The sequence below is a fragment of the Urocitellus parryii genome, chromosome 1, assembly GCF_045843805.1.
Source record: "Urocitellus parryii isolate mUroPar1 chromosome 1, mUroPar1.hap1, whole genome shotgun sequence".
Lineage (NCBI taxonomy): Eukaryota > Metazoa > Chordata > Mammalia > Rodentia > Sciuridae > Urocitellus > Urocitellus parryii.
The window spans coordinates 168,474,095-168,496,172 of NC_135531.1; positions in this window are offsets into that span (position 1 = coordinate 168,474,095).

A 22,078-nucleotide genomic window follows, 5' to 3' on the forward strand; every position below is an offset into this window, starting at 1 on the left:
GAGCCTGTCCGTGTGGGGGTGTGACTGACCACTGATCCTGAGGCCAATCACTGACCCTGACCTTGGAATGCTGCCCTCCTCCACCTTCATCGAATGGAATTTTCCCCTGAATTTCTTGTTCCCCAATAAAAGGCCACCCCCTGGCGTGCTCTCTCTCTCTCTCTCTCCTGCTAGCCCTGAGTAAGCCTTGCTGCCCCACCAGGTGGTTTGAGGTGAGAGCCAGAGTGGTGAGAGCCATCTCGGACCTGGGTCATAGAAAAAGGTAATTGAGTCTGTTTTATTTTGATCTCACTAGTTAACTTCTATGCCACGAACCTCTTTAATGAAACCAGCGTGCTGGTTGCCTGGTGTGGAGTTCAGTGTTCTTGGCATTGAAGACAACACAGAACTTTCTAGAAATGTTCCTGTGATAATGAAAGCTATGTTCAGACTCCAGACCTCAAACAAGGAAGGTGCATTTCAACATCATTCCAACCAAAGAACCAGAGGGTGCTGAGGGAAGCCAGCTTCAGGAAAGTCCTGTCCCTGTGACAAGGTCACCCCACTTTCCGGGAGCAGCCTCAGCACATTCACATTGTGCCCCAAAGAGCAGAAGAGAGGTGCCCAGCAGGCAGTGTGGGTCCTCAGAGGCTGAAATGGTCGTGAGAAATCGAAAAGACTGTGGCCACTTAGCTGGAGCTCAGCACATTCAGGAGGACACAGGCTCCTGTCATTGAATAGTCACATGTGATGTGAGTTAGGGAACAAACTGTGAGACCACAGACAAACCACAGAAGTAAAGCCCCGATCCCAGCAGTCCTACCAGACCTTGACCAAAAATATGGGAGGGTCAGGCTGCCCTTGGGAGCTCGATGCCCTTGTGTGCTGCTCCTGCATACCCTCCTTGTGCCTGGCTCTGGTCCCACCTGCTCTGACCCCACTGCCTGCCCAAGGCATTCCCCTCCCTAGTCTCCAGTATCCTCCTCTTTGCAGAATGAACACTGCAGTGGAAAAACCCTGACATAACCAACTTTAAAAGGAGGAAAGGTTCCTTCTGCTCATGGTTATAGAGATCTCAGTCCATGTTGGTGGACTCCATTGTTTCTGTGCAGGGTGGGCAGGAGGGGCAGAGCGATGCTGCTTCTTTCCAGGTGAGGTCAGAGCCTTTCATTGTGCTCTCCTTGAACTGTGTGCTCAGTGCTCTGTCACCTGTGGGAGTCCAAGGCGGGCTTAGAGAGGGGACCTCAGCTGGGAGCCACCCCAGTTCTTGACATTTGCCACAGAACTGCAGGTGAGTCAGTCAGCAGGGCTAAGGTAGAAGTTATTTCAGGACAGAAAAGGATGCACACCCACAGGAAGTGTGTCTGACCCAACGCTCAGGGGAGACCAGTGGGTTCCCAGGCAAGAGCACTCCCTCCCACGTGTGAGTGTTCCCAGGTGAGGGCACTCCCCTCCCACGTGTGAGTGTTCCCAGGTGAGGGCACTCCCCTCCCACGTGTGAGGGTTCCTGGGTGCAGGTACTCCCCTCCCATGTGGGAGAGCTCCTGGGTGTGGGCACTTCCTTCCTGTGTGTGAAGGTTCCTGAGTGTGGGCACTCCCCTCTGTGTGTGAGGGTTCCCGGGTGTGGGCACTCCTCACCTCCTGTGTGAAGGCTGGTGTTCTGAGGAGGCTGGGGTGTGATCCTAAGCAGGGAGCCACAGTAGATTTGGGTGATGTGGAAGATGTTTCCAAATGTCCCTGGAGATCAAGTTATGGTGAACCGCTGGTGCCTGGAGGTCAGATGTCCCTCATTGTCAGGGTGTGGCCATTAATCACTTGAGGGCATGGTGTGCAAGCTCTGCAGGTGCTGGCAGCTTAATGACCATGATTCGTCTCCTTAGCACCATGGTGTGCTCTGTGGTCTCTGCCTGGCACAGAGGGCATGATGTGACTGCCGTGTTCTCAGGGGCTCCCTTCACCAAGGCTCATGGGCCCTTTCGGTTGCCCGTCTCAGCTACAGCAGGCTGCCCTGGGGTGGTGGTCGCCCCTCGGTTCCTATTTTCAGAGACTGTTATATGTGGAATCATCACAATCCTTGTGACAAGACATTCCAGTGTTTTTTCACTAGGTCATTGTTCTTTCTTCCTTGGGTGAACTTTATGGGTACAGAAGTTCTCTCTTCGTATCATGGTCTGTGTCTGTCCTCAGAAGCTCTTCCAAGTCCTGGAAGTGGCTGGGGCCTGTCTCTCTAGTAGTTCACTCTGCCAAGGAGCCGCCAGGTTCAGCTGAAATAAGGGCTCTGTCTCCAGGTCTTGCTCAATTTGTTGCATTTGTGTTTCAGGTGATGCTGAGGAATCCAGGGCTGTCAAGAAGGCTCACTTAGGGCTTTGCAGCATCGGGTCCCACACTGGTCCCAGAAGGGACATGGCTCTGAGAAAGAGCTGAGGGGCACAAGGGAGAAGCCCTCAGGGAGGACCACAGGGAGCGCCGGGCCCTGGCAGGGGATGCCCTCCAGGGCTGGTTTGCTGGAACTCTGGTCCCAGTCCCCGAGACACTTATTAAGCAGAGTACTCTTATTGAGTGACAATTGGTTTGGAATGTCCTGTGTTCTGATTCAGTTGGAGAGCCAGGTGGATGCTGGTCGGCAGAATGCTTTCCTCAACATCAGGAAGGTCCACCACAAGGTAGCTGGCACTATGAACTTGCTGAAGTGCGGCCTCACAGCTGAATCTCATCTTGTCCTCCAGAGGGGCTTCTTTGATGTAAAGTGCATCTCATTTGGGGTCAGGGACTGAACCATAATAGAGACAGAGCTGGTCAAGGACCTGAGCCCTTGTGTTCAGTCACCTCTTCTAAGGCATCAGCTGTTCTCCATGCAGAAATGCCTGGTCTTTATGTTTGAGGAAGAGCTTGGGGGGAGCTCGAGGTTTAGTGGTCCAGGGTGTGACTAGGGTCTCAAGATTTGGTGGTCTCTGTCCTCAGGGAAGCAGCTGTATTCCTGTCCCAGGTCTGCTATCTCTGGCATGTCCCTTCTTGTAAATGCAAATGTCCTCAGCTGTGGAATCTCTCTACTCAGCTCATGTCACAGGGTCTACTTGAAGATCACAAGCCATGATGCAAAAACTCCCCAGAAGCTGCAGATCACCACACCCAACAGTGGAGGAGAGGAGCCCTTCTCCTTCTCTGCCTTTAACCACCAACTCCCTCCCTGGAGGCAGCCACTAGCCAGTGTGTGGCTTTTCCTCCCAGATATTTAAAATTGAAAGGCCATGTATGTTTATGCTGAGCAGCCATTTTATGCTAAAGCTTTACCTGCATCCGGTTACATTCAGCCTCATGATACCAATAGGGAGGCACATTTCAGTGCTCAAATGACAGTGCAGAGGACCCAGGACACAGGATTGCATGACTTACCCAGGTCCACAGCTCCAGGCTGGTCTGAGCCCAGGCCCTCTGCTCTTCTTCTAGCTCTGCACTGGCTCATCTACAGGAACACGGTTCCCACTCACCCCATCTGCAGGTGTGCTGAAGGCCCCTCTCCAGGACCTCCCTGAAGTCCCTCTCTGACTCAGGAGGTTCTATGGGGCACCAGTGAACACTAGCATCCACATTTAAACTCTCAATCTCAGCAGCAATTCCACCCTGGACCAGAAAGAATAGGAGCCATGAGCATCCAGGAAAACACAGCTCACAGGCAGCGCCATCTGTGGACTCAACATTTCAGGCTGACCCGAGTGTCCTTCAGTGCACAGCTGAGGACCTGAGCCCCATTCCTGTCCTCTCCTCCCTCTCCAGGCTTCTTCTGCCCAGGACAGTGGCCCAGCAGCAGCTCGGTCCAGGCTGGTGAAGCAAACTCCTCCATCCACTCTGGTCCTGTGTCCACATGCAGCCAGCTCCCTGAGGAATTTATGAGCAGCCCCACCAATGTGCTTGCTGACAGGTACTCTGTGTCCTCCTGGCCTCCTGGGGCCCTGCTGCAGGAAGAGGCCCCTCTAATGCCAAGGTAAGTAAACCTTCTTAAAAAATAGATGTGGTAATTTGTTGGTTTATTTTAAAATAAATTCACACATTGACATTCCACCATGTGGGTCACAGATAACAGGCTCATGTCCTGTATGAGCTACATCATGGGTCAATACCTCTCCACTGCCTCAAAGTGCACAGCCCACTTTAAATGTGTTCACTCCAGGCCACACTCATCAGTGGACTGATGAGCCCTTCAGATCACCTAAAAAGCAGCACCAGCCCCTGAACATCAGAGTAGAGCATTGGGGGCCCCATGTGTCAAGAGGAACCTCACTTCACACTGCTGGTCCTCTGCCTGGGTAGCTAATGATCCCTAGTGGAGTATGAGTGGTGATGGGAAGACCAGCAAAGCCCAGGGGAGCTGGAGGACCCTGCTGCCCACAGAACCTGGGTGGGGAACTATGCTGCAGGCAGGTCCTCACCTCCAAGTCCCATACACTCTGCCACAACCATCTTCCTGGGGAGACTTTAACCTCTGCTGTGGGCTCAGCATCCATTAGGATGTTCACCCCTGTGGCTGGGCCCCACATGTGGGGTGCTGACCAGGACTGAGTCTGCAGGATCCCATGTTCCTGCTCTTCCATATAATGTGGCATCCAGTGGTGGGGTCCCCTGGGGCTTCACACCTGTCCCTTCCCTCTTTCCCTGAATGTGGTTTTGCAGGAGGGATCAGAATGCCCTGCCCTGGTCTTGAACACCTGGAGAGCTGGGCAGGGCTCCTTCCTTCTGCAGCTAGACGCAGGGCAGCACCTGCCACCCAGCCCTGGTGGGGACCTGAGAGAGGAGGAGCCTGAGGAGGCCTTGGGAGGCTCACTCCAGGCTTCCCCACCTGAGCTGTGACTCTTCACTTCATGTCACCCCAAATAAAAAATGTCACCACATGTGGACAGTCTTCTTCCCATGTTTGGCACCCACCGTGGTGTCTGTGTGGTGCCAGAAACACTGTGGCCAGCAGAGGAGAGAGGCCTCCTTCAGGGGCGGAGGGTCAGGGTAGGACATGGCCTCCTGCATGGGAGGAGGAAAGGCAGGCTCTGTGTAGGAGGGAGGGTGACCTCAGCCTGTGACAGGACACTACCCAGTATCCCTGTCCAGCCTCCCTGGGGAAGTGCATCCTGGGCTCTTCTGAAGGACTGAAAAAAGAACTGTGGGTGTTTCAGGTAAATGTAAATATAAGTGGACTCAGGTTTGGTTTTCCCTTTACATTGCCAATTCCTGGGGAATACATTATAGTAATAAGCACCCGATGGCCTGCAGGGGTCAGCACAAGCTGAGACCACTGGACTGGGAAATGCCTCCTGTTGGCCCAGATCTGCAGCTCCCTTCTCATGGAAACACTGCCCTGGAAGTCCTTTTCCTCCAGATCCTAGCTTCCCAGGGGCACTGAGGTGTGTGTGAGGGGCTGCTGTGTGGGATTGACATGTAAATGGGGGCACCTGCAGGCAGTCCCTGGCCTTGGGCTGCAGAGGGAGGATTTCTAGGGGCAGCAGGAAGACAGCAGGACACCTGGCCTGGGAGGGGAGGGGCATTCCCTGAGCTAAGAGGAGGAGATAAGCACAGCATGGGCTGCCCCAGCCCAGGCTGTTGGTGCCTGGACACTGGGTCCCTCCCTAGGCACAGGGAGCAGGGGCAGCCCTGTGCCTGCTGTGAGCACTTGTGCAAGTCTCCCTTGAAGCCTGGAGGCTGGAGCTTGCTTCCTGCTCCTCCCCTCAGGGCCAGGCAGAGGCTGGGGATGCAGGTCAGGTCAGCAGTTTAGGAGGAACTGGCCTCATCTCCCAGAGTGTGGGGATCTGGTCACAGAAGTCACCTCCTTCAGGGTAACTTGGGTTTCTCTTATCAACATTATTTTGGGCCTGCATTTCCCCTCCAGTGAACAGGTAGTTTGCTAAGGAATGTGACATATCCTGTCTACTTATGCCAGGCAGGGCTGCGGCTAAATTGCTTCTTGGAAAAGAAAGCATGTGGGGGTCAACATAGTGGGCCCATTTGATAGAATCATTATCTTAACCTCGTGGTCCCACGATTCACATCTGTCTGTCCCCTAACAGAGGGACCCTGGTCATGCTGGTCAGTGCAGGGGTAGGCACTGTGTCCTCTTTATTCCTCCTCAACCAGAGCTCAGCCCTGAGCCGCCCATCTTGGGCTCAAGGCATCTCTGAAGATACACCCCATAAACATCTGGTCCAGCTCAGGTGAGGAAAGGACCCTCCTCAGCTAATCCAGGGTCCTGCTCAGGGTGTGTTCCAGGGTAAGGCATGATGAGGAGGCTCCTGGACAGAGCAATGTGACCCCTTCCCTGCTCCTGCTGCCCTGCTCCTGTCCAGCACAGGGGTGGCTGTGCCCAGCCCCTCACCACTGTTTGAAATCCCTCTAGGACCCTAATATTGGTCTTTGTGTCCCTGGGCCTCAGAGAGAGGCAGACAATTCTGCACTTGCAGGCTATTGATAAATACCTGTAAGGAACCAGGGGAGGAGAGGCCCCTTCTTCCTTAAGTGTCATCTCCAGAGGAGCCCTCCCCTGAGTGGTGGACATGAGCCAGATGCCCTTCTGAATTTCCATTAATTACCAAGAAACAAAGTGACCATCCCAGTCCTTCCCCACACTAAACTCAGTCCAGGGTCCCAACAGTGCTGTTCCCATGCAGAGGAAACTCCCACCCTCTCAGAACTGTCTGGTGGCCAGAGGTCTGTGCCTGGCCTGGGTCCCTTCCTTGGAGTCCTTAACACAGCGTGTCCATTGAAGCTGCAGCTGCAGCTCACAGGACTGGCTCTGAGGGCTGCAATGATCCGAGGCATGTGGGAGTGTCACCTTGAGGTGTGAGGTTTTGCAGGTGTGAGCCTTGACTGCTGAATCTCTGACCACACAGAGCCCAGGTGAGTTCTGAGAAGCCAGGGGAGGGGCAGGGTGAGGTGTGGACAGTGTGTCCTCCCTGCAGCTAACGACTTCCCACTGTGTCTCTAAAGGCTCCTCTGTCAATAGAAGATATGATTCCAGTAGTGACCATGAAGAAACTCCAGGTAGATCCCAACAGTGAGACAGGACCCAAGGGAAGGGCATTCCTGGGAGTCACTGAAGTATAACTGCTCAGCTGGAGACAGAGCAAGGGGCTGTGAAATCAGAAAGAAAAAAAGAAATGTGACTTTTCACCTTCAGCAGCTAATGGTGCAATAAAAGAGCTGTGATGTCTATGGGCTCTGAGTGCTTGATTCCCAGCCATCTTGCTCTGCTGTCAAAGTGTCTTTCCCACCAGATCAGCTGTCTCCTGAATCTGCCTCGGACAAGCCTCAGCCCTGAGGTTGCCTGGTTAACTCGTGTTGAGAATGGAGCACAAAATCTTTGGGTGGGGTCTGGTGCTGACCCCCAGTGCAGGTGTCTTATAGACCTAGATCTCTCATGGCTTCCCAGACCCTGGATGTGGAGGGGATGCTGTTCCAGAGAGCTCAGGTGCAGGGTGGTAAGGAGCCCTCTTCTCTGCTGGACTTCAGGTCTTGCTCAGCAACCTCAGGATTGTCTTCTGGCTGTTTATTCCTGGTGCACTGATGCCCTCGTGGTCAGGTTACCTGAAGAATCCCCTAAGTGTGGTGAGGTTGTAGCAAACTCAGCCATGTGCACCGTAAGCCCTGGAGCTGGTGTGGCCTCCAGGTCCTGGAGAGTGTGCCAGAGCTGGAGCTTCTTAGCTGTGTTCACCTCAGACACATATTTCATAAGTTAGCCACTTTTTTTTAATGCTTATCTGTTTTGTTTTCTTTGTTTTAGAATTTTCTCAAAGTTCAATGGAAGAGATACATAATTTCCCATTTATAATCTTTTTTAAAGTTTCTCATATTTTGCTGCTATGTTAATATTTTCAGATAAAATCATAGTGGTTTTATATCATTATTTTATCAAATATTTTGTGTGGTAATTGAGCGCTGGCTGACAGGAATTCAGACACTCGTGTGTGTGTGTGTGTGTGTGGTTACCCTGTGCTTTTATTTGCACGCTGGTGACATATTGCACTAACTTCAACATCACATTTTTAGCATTTTTAGCATAAGCCTAAGTTTAAAAAAGAAACGCAACTCTGAGCTCAGTATAGGGTTTTGACCTCTTACCCGGGTGGTGGTGATCAGGCTCCTGAACCCCCAACCGCCACCCCTGGCTACCCGCAGCCTCTGGTAAGAATGTGGAGGCCCTAGAAGTCAAGGGCTGGCCCCCTGCGCTGGTGCTGGCAGCCTGTCTCCAGCCAGGGAGGCTGAGAATCTGGCAGGGCTCAGGATCCCAGAGCCAGTGACCTGTAAGGCCTGGAGGTACGGGTAAGTGGTGACGCTGGACCCAGCTGGCCGCGGCCCTGGGCTACAGGGGAGGTGATGGTCCCCCAGAAGTCACCGGGCAGACATGTGGCCCCTGGAAACAGGCGAGGGGCGGAGCTTCAGCGTTGCCCTCTCCACCCAGCCCAGCCGCTCCCCACACACTCACCTGGGCAGGGAGCAGGAGAGGAGCCCGTGCCTGCTGCATTCAGCCGGGCTGCTCTACGGGACCGCGCAGGGCAGCCTCAGCTCGCCGGTCACTCCAACACCGGGGGCGCGGCTCTCATGCAGGTGAGCTGCCACCTGATGCGGCGACCACGGGTTAAGGGGACCCAGAGTCCTAGCTGCGCTTCCCGGCAGATCTTCTCTCTGGGAGCCCGACCCACGACGCCCTCCAGTGTCCTACAGTGATATCGTCGTTCCAAGTTTCACTCCAGCTACTTTCTCTATTCGCACCTGGGAGACAAGGTCAAAACCAGGCCAGTGTAAGACTCAAAAAACCAGGCAGGTTATGTTGGCTGGCCATCCCAGCGAACTGGGAAGCTGAGGCAGGAGGATTGCAAGTTGTGGCAAGACTCAACAACTTAAGTTAGACCCTGTCTCAAAATAAAAAAGTAAAAATAGTTTGGGGATGTAGCTCAGTGGTAGTGTGTGCCCCCTCATTCTGCAGTGTCACAAAGGAAAATAAAAAGGATCTAAGAAAAATGAGAAGCAATTCAATTAAATTAGCCCAGAGTTAGTAAATTAAAGAAGAAAAATGCTTTATACATTATCAAGTCAAAAATTCATTACATCACCCAAGAAAATTTGTAAATAACCATTAAACACATTGATATATTTAATATCATGGCTCTGAAAATGCAAAATTAAATCATTATATTATCCCATTCCACAAAAATAAACACAACTGAGTGCATGGGGTGACCTGCAACTACTGGCAGCATATAAAGTAGGTGGACTCTGACTTACTGCTGGCAGAAGGCAGCCACTTTGTAAGCAGATATGCCATCCTGTTAGCATACAAAGTTAACATAAAATTTCTGAGTGTTGTATTGTTAGTGAATTGCCCAAAAGAATTACACAGAAATTCATAAATGAAAATACATAACAGGATTGTTCATCAAACAGCCTAAACATCTGATAGTAAGCCAACAGATAGAATTTCAAAATCATTCTGCTTACGTCAGAAGACCCATAGGACAGAGTGCAGGTGACATGTCTCCTGGAGATGAAATTCTGTAAAAGAGAAATCTAGTGACACAAATAAGACAAGGAGTCCTGGGGGCCAAGGTCGATGGAATATTGACTGAAAACTGTCATAAATTACAGTTGATAAAAAATTTTAATCCTCATTTTGAATTCATGAAAGATATGAATATATCAATATGAATATGTATATTAGATAATTATAAATACAATACATATGAAATATTTATTTATTTCACTACTCACCAAACTGCTTAATTGGATACATATTATTTTGTGTAATTTCCACCTTTATTTTAAAACAATGATCACAGTATTCTAAGATGAAATTACAAACACTTTTACGAACTACTTTTCATAAAATTCTGCCCCTTTAAAGAGAATATTATTGGTTGAAAAAAGAGTTAAAATATGTTAAAAAAAATAGTTGAATACTCATGCCTCTGTCCTTAGTTGCAGATGAAGTGATATTTACCTAAGACATCGCTGCTTTTGGAGTCATGGGTTTCACATCATGGATCTGGTCCTGCGGTAGGAAAGCCCTAGGTAACTGAGGTGGCAGAGGCCACACAAGACTCGCCTGGTGCAGGGAGGGTCTCAGTCCCCTTTGAGGGAGAAAAGAAGAAAGAAATCAGTGGCCTCCGTGTGCAAACACCAGTAGTACAAATGTGTCAACTTCACAAAACATGATTAGTAGTGTTGTCACATTAAAAGACTGAATGAGGGTGAGGTGTCCAGAAATCTAGGAATGGGGAAAAGCGTAGGAGCGGTGTGCCAAGCCGGTCTGAGCCCTGGTGGGCGCCCTCACCTATGTGCTACCTGGAGAAGGGAAGGGGCAGCCAGGGCGCGAGCCTGTGTCGCTGTGCAGCTCAGCGCGGAGGTGGGTGGAGACATGACCCTCCAGAGGGAGGCAGACGTCAGGGGACCCCTGAGGATGTCATCAGTGAGTCTGCAGGCTGTGTCCACTGGACACGTGGGCTGACTCAGGGGAGGCAGTGAGCCCCCAGTCGGGTCACTAGGAACACAGGGTTCCCAGTTTACGGACTAGGAGGATGAAGTCGCTTCGCGAGTGGCGGTGACATTCTGGTACCTCTTGCTGACAGCCGCGCCACTCTGGCTGATTCTCCCCAGGCGCTGTGGGATGCGCCCGGCTGGTTCCCTCACGGTTCCTGCCCGCGGTGGCTCAGCTTTGCCGTGTGTTTCCTTCCCCTCAAGCCTGGATTTGCCCTGCTGCAGGGCAATTCGCCTACTGGTGCCTCCCAGAAATTTATCAGTGGAAAGGAGCTCAGAGCAAGGTCTGCAGGCCAGGGTTTCCTTGTCTCCCTACCAGTCACAGCTGCCTGTGAGGAAGGTGGCTGTGCACCGCGGGGAGGGGTAGCACAGTAGTCATTGGCCTCACCTCTGGCGGCAGCCCAGCCAGGAGCAAGACCTGTGCATCAGCGGGGCCTCCTGGGATCCAGAGAAGCAGCTGGGGGCGCTGGAGACCTGGTGCTTGAGGCTGAGGGTGGTTCCAGGGCTACCTAGGAGGGCACTCAGCTGCTGCTGGAACAGGGATATGCCAGTCACCAACACTGAGGCCACTGCTCAGGGTGCAGGGCAGTCTGGAGATGCCTCAGGGGATGCAGAGAGGGCAACTGCTGAACCTCATGGGTGCAGAGAAGGAACCTTCAGGCCTTGACCAGCGCGGCAAAACTAGCTGGTTCTGGCAAGGGGCCAGGGGAGATTGGAAGAAAAAAGATTCAAGGACGCAGATCTTGAGGATTAACCTGGAGTCGGGTGGAGCGCTGCTCTCTGATGAAGAAGCAGGTCTGCAGAATTACACCAACAATCTTTATTATATATGTCTCATTAATAAGATTAAAGACTATGCCAACATTATTTTATTAATTCTTTTTTATATTTTTTGAATTAGCTATACATGATAGTAGAATGCATTTATTCACTTTGATATATCATACATAGATGGGATATAATTTCTCATTTTTCTGAGTACATGTTGCATAATCGTATGTCTCATGTTGCATAATCATATGTGTCAAATATATACATAAGTAATAATGTCTGTTTCATTCTACTATCTTTCCTATCCCCACATCCCCTCCTTCCCTCCCATCACTTCCCTCTACCTAATCTAAGGCAACGCTATTCCTCCCTTAGTGCCCCCTCTCGCCTTATTGTGAATTAGCATCCGCATATTAGAGGAAAAATTTGGCCTTCAGTTTTGTGAGATTGGCTTATTTCGCTTAGCATGATATTCTCCAACTCCTACAATTTGCCAGTAAATTCCATAATTTTACTCTTCTTTAATTTACGGACCAGGACAATGGGTAATATTCCATTGAGTATATATACCCATTTTCTTTATCCATTCATCTACTGAGGAACACTGAAGTTGGTTCCATAGTCTAGCAATTGTGAATTGAGCTACTATAACATTGATGTGGCTGCATCATTATAGCATGCTAATTTTAAGTCCTTTGGGTATAAACCAAGAAGTGAGATAGCTGGGTCAAATGGTGGTTCCATTCCCAGTTTTCTGAGGAATCTCCATACTGCTTTCCATAGTGGTTGCACCAATTTGCAGTCCCACCAGCAATGTATGAGTGTAACTTTTTCACCACATCCTCACCATCATTTATTGTTGCCTATATTCTTGATAAATACTATTCTGACTGTAATGAGATGAAATCTTAGAGTAGTTTTGATTTGCATTTCTCTAATTGCTAGAGATGTTGAACACATTTTCATATATTTGTTGATCAATTATATTTCTTCTGTGAACTTTCTGTTCATTTTGTTAACTCATTAATTAATTGGGTTATTTGTTTTTTTGGTGTTAAGTTTTTTGAGTTCTTTAAATATCCTAGAGATTAATGCTTTATTGGAGGTGCATGTGGTAAAGATTTTCTCCCAATCAGTAGGCTCTCTCCTCACTTTATTAATTATTTTCTTTGCTGAGAAGAAGCTTTTTAATTTGAATCCATTCCATTTATTAATTTTTTATTTTACTTTTTCTTCTTTCGGAGTCTTGTTAAGGAAGTCAGATCCTAGGCTGATGTGGTGAAGATTTGGGCCTATTTTTTCTTCTATTAGTCACGGGGTCTCTGTTCTAGTGCCTAAGTCTTTAATCCACTTTGATTTTTGTGCAGGGTGAGAGACAGAGGTTTAATTTCATTTTGCTACATATGGATTTCCAATTTTGCCACACCATTTATTGAATAGACTGTCTTTTCTCTAGTAAATGTTTTTGGTACCTTTGTCAACTAAGACATATTTTATGTGAGTTTGTTTCTGAGTCTTCTATTCTGTACCATTAGTTTACAAATCTATTTTGGTGCCAAAACAATGCCATTTTTATTACTATAGCTCTGTAGTATAGTTTAAGGTTTGGTGTTGTGATGCCTTGTTCTTCACTTTTCTTGCTAAGGATTGCTTTAGCTATTCTGGGTCTCTTATTTTTCCAAATAAATTTTATGATTGCTTTTTCTATTTCTATGATGAATGTCATTGGGATTTTAATAGGAATTGCATTAAACCTGTATAACATTTTTTATATTTTTGATAATATTAATTCTGCCTATCCAGGAGCATGGGAGATCTTTTCATATTTTAAGGTATTCTTCAATTTCTTTCATTAGTGTTCTGTAGTTTTCACTGTAGAGGTCTTTCACCTCTTTCATTAGAATGATTCCCAGGATTTTTATATTTCTTGAGGCTATTGCAAATGGAGTAGTGTTCTTAATTTCTCTTTCGGTGGATTCATTGCTGATGTATAGAAATGCATTTGATTTGTGGGTGTTAATTTTACATCCTGCTACTTTGCTGGATTTGTTTATTAATTCTAGAAGTTTTCTGGTAGAATTCTTTTGATATTCTAGATATAGAATCATGTCATCAGAAAATAGTGATAGTTTGAGTTCTTCTTTACATACTTGTATCCCTTTAATTTCTTTCTTTTGTCTAATTGCTCTGGCCAGAATTTGAAGGATGATATTGAATAGAAGTGGTAAAAGAGGACATCCTTGTCTTGTCCCAGTTTTTAGCAGAAATGCTTTCAAATTTTCTTCATTTAGAATGATGCTGGGCTTATTATGTCCTTGGGCTTAGCATATATAGCCTTTACAATGTTGACATATGTTCCAACTATCCCTAGTTTTTCTAGTGTTTTGAACATGAAGGTGTGCTATATTTCATCAAATGATTTTTCTGCATCTATTGAGATGATTATGATTCTTGTTTTTAAGTCTATTAACATGATCTCTTATGTTTATTGATTTTCATATGTTGAACCCTGCATCCCTAGGATGAATCCCACTCAATCTTGGTGCACTATCTTTTAAATATGTTTTTGTATACAATTTTCCAGAATTTTATTGGGAATTTTTGCATCCATGTTCATCAGGGATATTGGTCTGAAGTTTTCTTTCCTTGATGTGTCTTTGACTGGTTTTGGTATCAGAGTAATATTAGCCCCATAGAATGAATTTGGAAGGGTTCCCTCCTTTTCTATTTTATGGAATACTTTGAGGAGTATTGGTGTTAATTCTTTTTTTAAAGTTCTTATAGAATTAGGCTGAGGATCCATCTGGTCCTGGGCTTTTCTTGGTTGGTAGGCTTTTGATGGCATTTTTATTTCATTACTTGAAATTGACCTATTTAAATTATGTATGACATCCTCATTTAGTTTGGTAGGTCATATGTCTCTGGAAATTTGCTGATGTCTTCGATATTTTTTTGTCTTATTAGAGTATAAATTTTCAAAATAGTTTCTAATTATCTTCTATATTTCAGAAGTGTTCTCTGTGATATTCCTTCTTCATCTTGTATTTTAGTAATTTGAGTTTTCTTTTTCTCGTCATTAGTATGGCCAGGGAAGCATTATTTTTTGTATCCATAAAACTTACAGAGTTAGCAACAGTATGTAGCTGTTTCCTCAGTTAAATTCTACAGTTGCAATGTACAATGTTAGGAGCATTGTGCAGCTCTCAAGAAAGTCCGTTGTTTAAAGTTACTAATTCATAGCAGATTCAGAAGCAGCGGAACTGGAGAAATATTGTGGTTATTTTAGCAAGGAATTTCCTTCATTCCCAAGAGCTGTGTGCCTGAGAATAAGGTCAAAGCTAATAAGACTCTCAAAACAGAGTCTCCCCATGGAAAGCATCGTCATAGCAACCAGGCATCCTACATCTTTGGTTAGAAACTTTCAAGTCACCAAGCATGCCACAGCCATGAAGTCATCAGAGACCCCAATCTCAGACACTGGTCTCTCAGTCACTGTCACCACTCTCCACATCTACAGACACAGGAGACATGGCTTCCAGGCACTGACCAGCAGAGAGCTGCTGGTGAGATCTGAAACAATTTCTGGAGCATGTTGGGGAGTTAGCTATGGTGGAAGAGACCAGTCCCACCCATGCAGTGAGAGAGCAGCAGGACAGGGCAGTCCAGGCCCCCTGGACACCGTCTTCCAGGGTCCACAGTGTGCCTGGGCTTCCCTGGGACTGTCTTATTGCCACCCCACTGGCCTTACAGAGGAGCCCACCTCTCTCTCCACCATGCAGTTGGTCAGGGTCAGTGCACCCTTCAGCCCAGCCACCACTGATGCTACCTGTGCAGAGAGACCAGGAGCAGGAAGGTTCTGGGACCACAGGGAGCAACACAGCTCTGGGGCTGCATTAGAGGAGCTGGCAGAGCTGGGGAGGGGTCTCTGCTGGAAATGTGGAGCCTTTGACTTTGTAGATTCCCAGCATGACCACACTCAGTGTCCCTCTGCATTCGCTCAACACTTCTTGCATTGTCCTCAGTGAGGGTTTCATTAGTTTCCACAGGATGCAACTTTCCACTTTTGTCAGTTTTTCTTCAAATATTTAATATTTTATGTGATTGCCAATTTCAATGATATTCTTCACAGAGCTAGTAAAAAACAATACTAAAATTCAAATGCAAGCTCGCTCTCTCTCTCACACACACACATACAACTCCAAATAGCCAAAGCAATCTTGAACAAAAATAAGAAAGTGGGAGGCATCACAATATCTGATTTCTACGTGTCCCAGAGCCATGGTAACCAGAACAGCATGGTACCATCATAAAAACAGACACAGACTAGTGGTACAGAACTGAGTTCCAGAAATAAGCCCACATGGACATCCAAGTGGCTCCTAACAAAGGTGCCAAGGACACTGGAGAGAACACAGCCTTATTTTTGACTTGCTTGTGGCTTATTTCTAGAAAACAGTTTTTTTCTTCATGTTGACCTTTTTTTTCCCCCAAAACCAGTTGAAGCATTTAGAGAACTTTTGGGGTCATTTCTTGAGGCTAACTGTGGAGGAGGTGGAATCACCTCTTTTTGATTTATTCCAAAGTGTCCATTGGTTTGAGCTAAAGGGCTGTGACATCATCAGATCTACTCTGCCAAGGAAACCAGGATCTAATGAAGATGTGACATAGAAATCACCTCCTTAGAGCCCACTGAGGGCTGCCTGTAGCAGACCAGGAGAGTGGAGTGCAGGGCGGCTGGTCCCACTCCCCATGGCTCTGGAGCACCATGACATCCTAGGAGCACAGCTTGGAGGGCTACAGGAACATCCTCCATCTAGAGCCCAGAGGTCGACACAACACCTGAGCTCACCTGCACATCTTTGGATCCAGAGAAGTGCCTTGTCTGCATCTGTGTAGTTGAAGAGGTACCTGGGAGGGCTCCATGGCTTCTGTTGGAACCTGCATGTCCTTCAATCACCAGGACTGAGGCCACTGCTCGGGTGCAGGTGAGTCTGGCCCATGCTCCAGGGGATGCAGAGGGGGAGGAGGGCTGAGCCAGCACAGGCTGGGGAGGGACCTGCAGACCTCAGAGTGATGGGTAGCACAGGCTGGGGAGAGACCTGCAGACCTCAGGGGTGATGGGCCAGCACAGGCTGGGGAGGGACCTGCAGACTTCAGAGTGATGGGTAGCACAGGCTAGGGAGGGACCTGCAGACAGACACTTAGGGGTGATGGGCTAGCACAGGCTGGGGAGGGACCTGCAGACCTCAGGGGTGATGGGCCAGCACAGGCTGGGGAGGGACCTACAGACCTTAGGGGTGATGGGACAGCAGAGACTGGGGAGGGACATGCAGACAGGCACACAAGGGTGATGGGCCAGAGGCCAGGGGTAAACTGCTTGGTGGTCTGAGACAGAGGGGCTGACACAGGTTAAGGCTGTCCCTGTTTCTGAGGCCTGTCCCGACCTGCCAGTGCAAGAGGAGCACAGGAGGAGGGAGTCCAGGCCAATCAGCCCCCTGGAGCCCCAGAGAAGGGCTGCTTGGCTGAAGTCTCTCTCATCTTCCCCAGTGAACTGAAAGAAGAGGGGCTGGGCATACCAACTCATTTCCACTCTTGGTGATCTCTGCTCCATGCTGAGACTGAGTGTCTACACACAGGGTGCTGATGGGTTATTTCAGAGGTTGGCCATGGGAAGGCCAAGGAGGAGCAGCTGCTGGAACCTTACACAACTGTGAGCAGCAGGTGATCCAGTCCAGAGGAGCACAGCAGGTGAAAGCCCATCAGCAGATGCAGGCACCCACACCCCACTGGCAGCTTCTTTCTGTTTAGGAGTTCTTCCTTTAGTGTGTCTTTCCTCACAGTTTTCCTATGAAGAATCATACCACTATTTAAAGAATGAGGTTACACTTAATATTCTGCTTGGAACTCTCAGCTGAATCTCCAAGTTTGCTTCTTGGCAGTGCTTTATTTCAGACCTTGTTCATCTAATTCAAACTTCAGCTTTCAAAAAGAGTGACACCTACACGCATCCAGTCACTGACCACAGACTCTGCATGGTGCACTGGGGACTCCTAGACCCAAATCCTCCACCCAAAAACCTTGAATAAGACCATCTTTGTGGGCCTCTGACCTTGCTCAGAAGGGCCTTGTGCTAGGTTTATTGCTATTGCTGCCATCTTAATTTTCTTTTTTCTTTCCAATACTGATGGTTAAAGTGACATGTGCTAGGCCAACCTCTGTTATTGAACTATGTCCTCAGCCCAACTATCTTAAAACTCTTAATATTTTAGTCCCTGAACATTTTTTTTTTAAGTGAATTCTGATGAGGGACTTGAGGGAGCTCATTGGCCTGATCACTCAGAGGCAGATGCAATCCAGCAGCTTCCCCTAGAGTGCTGCTGTGCACCTGCCCATGGCACTCAGTTTTGTCCTGCAAGCTGTGGTTGGGCTGTGCAACTTCTCCCAGCCCCAGCCAGTTGACTTCCTGTGCAGCAGCTGCAGCAATGTTCAAAGTATCAGAAATGTGTGACAGAGGGCAGATGACATTGCGCCACCTCCTACATGAAATAGTGAAGTCGTGTTCCACTTTAGATTTTTGACTGGGAAGAGAAGTATTGGGAATGTAGTAACCAAAAATTAATGAGTAGGTAGAAGAGTGGGGGCAGCACTTAGGTGACATTTAATTTTACTTATGGTATTGAGTAATAATGAGTTAACATTCTTCCATAGGGAATTTGAATTTAAAAAATGTCAGGATCTTCTTTTCACATTTGAAATTACTTTTATATTTCCTGAAAAGGTGCAGGTCCTGTGATTTCATAGTGAGTAACTAACTCAGGCCTGAATACAAAATGCCCCAAGGACCCCTTGAACATTAGTGTTGGGGAGGGGAAGACTCCCCTCCTCTGTCCCTGCCAGCTGGCTTTCAGGGAACCTAATTAACACCTTTCATTCTTATCTGTGGATTGTAAAGGACTTTAAGTGGGATCTGATTTCTTTCCTTTGGAGCTTAAACACCCAGGGAAGGCTCTGGGCCCAGAGCTAGAGGCTCCTTGGAGGCCACAGGCTCCCTTCCTGCACTCTGCTTTTGTAAACACACTCCCCCTGGCAGATATTCTCTGTCCATAAAGCTTTGCTTGAACTCAGAGCTGTGTCTCTCCTGGATATTTGTGCCAGCTACCCTAACACCAACCAAAAGGGTTCTGAAGGAAGGAGGCAAATACTGAAATGCTGGGGTCTGGACTTTTAGCCTTTCCCACTGCAGATGACTCCTGGAAGGAGAAAAGCAAATAGTGAGGCTCCAGGGGGTTCCAGAGATTAGCAGAGAACACCTAGTTGTGGGCTTTCCCCAGTGACAACAAGTTTTAAACTTTTTACAACTACCTTCCTGAGTTAAAAGTTTAACCTGCGTAACTAGGTCCCTGACTGTCCAAAGTGCACAACCTCATCTCCAATGAATTAATATTCACCCTCATTGTAAACTGCAAAACCCAAACTCCTTCTGTAACCTGGGGACAATTTGCTCTACCCAGAAAATAAACCCGCCCAGGTCTGATGGATTGACTTTGCTGCAGAATAAAGAGGTTTGCTTCCTGCCGCAGGCTGGCTGGGCAAAATAACCAGGGGGCTTCACTTAGCCAATCCATAAAAAACAAATGCCAAATGTATTCCTTGATATAAGGAGGGCAACTAAGAACAGAGAAGGGAGGAAGAGCATGAGAAGAAGATCACCATTAAACTGGGCAAGAGGCGGGAGGGAAAGGGAGAGAGAAGGGAAATTGCATGGTAAAGGAAGGAGACCCTCATTGTTATACAAAATTACATATAAGAGGAAGTGAGGGGAAAGAGGGGGAAAAAACAAGAGAGAGAAATGAATTACAGTAGATGGGGTAGAGAGAGAAGATGGGAGGGGAGGGGGGATAGTAGAGGATAGGAAGGACAGCAGAATACAACATACACTAGTATGGCAGTATGTAAAAAAGTGGATGTGTAACCGATGTGATTCTGCAATCTGTATATGGGGTAAAAATGGGAGTTCATAATCTGCTTGAATCAAATGTATGAAATATGATATATCAAGAGCTTTGTAATGTTTTAAACAACTAATAATAATAATAAAAAATAATAAAATAACCAGGGGGCAAGTGACAAGGAACTTGTGAAAGTTGATATGGAGTAGCTTTATTGCAGGACAATAGAGGTATATAGGTATATATTTAACTAATTACACACAGCTTATCTTAATTAACATAAACTAGATACAGCAGTCAACCAATAAGGAATCCTCATCATCTTAATGATTACACACAGGTTAACTTAATTGACATAATCTAGACACAGCAGTCAGTCATTAAGGAATCTCTATCATCTTAATGGTTCACTGGCATTACTTAGCAAACCACTCTTCTTGGCAAAGTGCCAGGCGCCATCTTGACTTGTCTGTGGCTCTCAACAGTTTCCCTTCTCCAGCCTCCATCATTTGTGGGCTATGTGCTTACAGTAATACCTCATTGCATCAATTGCATAGAAAAGCAATGTTTTTTTTTTTTTTCATTTATTTATTTATTTATTTTTTCTTTTTTTTTTTTATTGGTCGTTCATAACATTACATAGTTCTTAATACATCATATTACACGGTTTGATTCAAGTGGATTATGAACTCCCCCTTTTACCCCGTATACAAATTGCTGTATCACATCAGTTACCCTTCCATTGATTGACATATTGCCTTTCTAGTGTCTGATGTATTCTGCTGTCTGTCCTATTCTCTACTATTCCCCCTCCCCTCCCCTTCCCTCCCCTCCCCCCCTCCCCTTTTCTCTCTCTACCCCTTTTACTGTAAATCATTACTTCCATTTGTATTATCTTGTCTTACCCCTCTTTTCCTCTTATATGACATTTTGTATAACCCTGAGGATCGCCTTCCATTTCCATGCACTTTCCCTTCTCACTCCCTTTCCCTCCCACCTCTCATCCCTGTTTAATGTAAATATTCTTCTCAAGCTCTTCGTCCCTACCCTGTCCTTGTTTACTCCCCTTATATCAAAGGAGTCATTTGGTATTTGTTTTTTAAAGATTGACTAGCTTCACTTAGCATAATCTGCTCTAATGCCATCCATTTCCCTCCAAATTCTATGATTTTGTCATTTTTTAATGCAGAATAATACTCCATTGTATATAAATGCCACATTTTTTTTTATCCATTCATCTATTGAAGGGCATCTAGGCTGGTTCCACAGTCTTGCTATCGTGAATTGAGCTGCTATGAACATGGATGTAGCAGTGTCCCTGTAGCATGCTCTTGTTAGGGCTTTAGGGAATAGACCGAGAAGGGGAATAGCTGGGTCAAATGGTGGTTCCATTCCCAGCTTTCCGAGAAATCTCCATACTGCTTTCCAAATTGGCTGCACCAATTTGCAGTCCCACCAGCAATGAACAAGAGTGCCCTTTTCCCCGAATCCTCTCCAGCACTTATTGTTGTTTGACTTCCTAATGGCTGCCAGACTTACTGGAGTGAGATGGTATCTTAGGGTAGTTTTGATTTGCATTTCTCTGACTGCTAGCGATGGTGAGCATTTTTTCATGTACTTGTTGATTGATTGTATGTCCTCCTCTGAGAAGTGTCTGTTCAGGTCCTTGGCCCATTTATTGATTGGGTTATTTGTTATCTTATTGTCTAATTTTTTGAGTTCTTTGTATATTCTGGTTATTAGGGCTCTATCTGAAGTGTGTGGAGTAAAGATTTGTTCCCAGGATGTAGGCTCCCTGTTTATCCCTCTTATTGTTTCTTTTGCTGAGAAAAAACTTTTTAGTTTGAGTAAGTCCCATTTGTTGATTCTATTTGTTAACTCTAGCGCTATGGGTGTCCTATTGAGGAATTTGGAGCCCGATCCCACAGCGTGTAGATCATAACCAACTTTTTCTTCTATCAGATGCCGTGTCTCTGATTTAATATCAAGCTCCTTGATCCATTTTGAGTTAACTTTTGTGCACGGCGAGAGATAGGGATTCAGATTCATTTTGGTGCAAATGGATTTCCAGTTTTCCCAGCACCATTTGTTGAAGATGCTATCCTTCCTCCATTGCATGCTTTTAGCCCCTTTATCAAAAATAAGATAGTTGTAGTTTTGTGGATTGGTTACTGTGTCCTCTATTCTGTACCATTGGTCCACCCGCCTGTTTTGGTACCAGTACCATGCTGTTTTTGTTACTATTGCTCTGTAGTATATTTTGAAGTCTGGTATCGCTATACCGCCTGATTCACACTTCCTGCTTAGTATTGTTTTTGCTATTCTGGGTCTTTTATTATTCCATATGAATTTCATGATTCTTTTATCTATTTCTACAAGATATGCTGTTGGGATTTTGATTGGCATTGCATTGAACTTATAGAGAACTTTTGGTAATATCGCCATTTTGATGATGTTAGTTCTGCCTATCCATGAGCAGGGTATATTTTTCCATCTTCTAAGGTCTTCTTCTATGTCTTTCTTTAGGGTTCTGTAATTTTCATTGTATAAATCTTTCACCTCTTTTGTTAGGTTGATTCCCAAGTATTTTATTTTTTGGGGGGATATTGTGAATGGAGTAGTTGTCCTCATTTCCGTTTCAGAGGATTTGTCGCTGATATACAGGAATGCCTTTGATTTATGCGTGTTGATCTTATATCCTGCCACTTTGCTGAATTCATTTATTAGCTCTAATAGCTTCTTTGTAGACCCTTTTGGGTCTGCTAGGTATAGAATCATATCATCTGCAAATAGTGATAATTTAAGTTCTTCTTTTCCTATTTTTATGCCTTTAATTTCTTTTGTCTGTCTAATTGCTCTAGCCAGTGTTT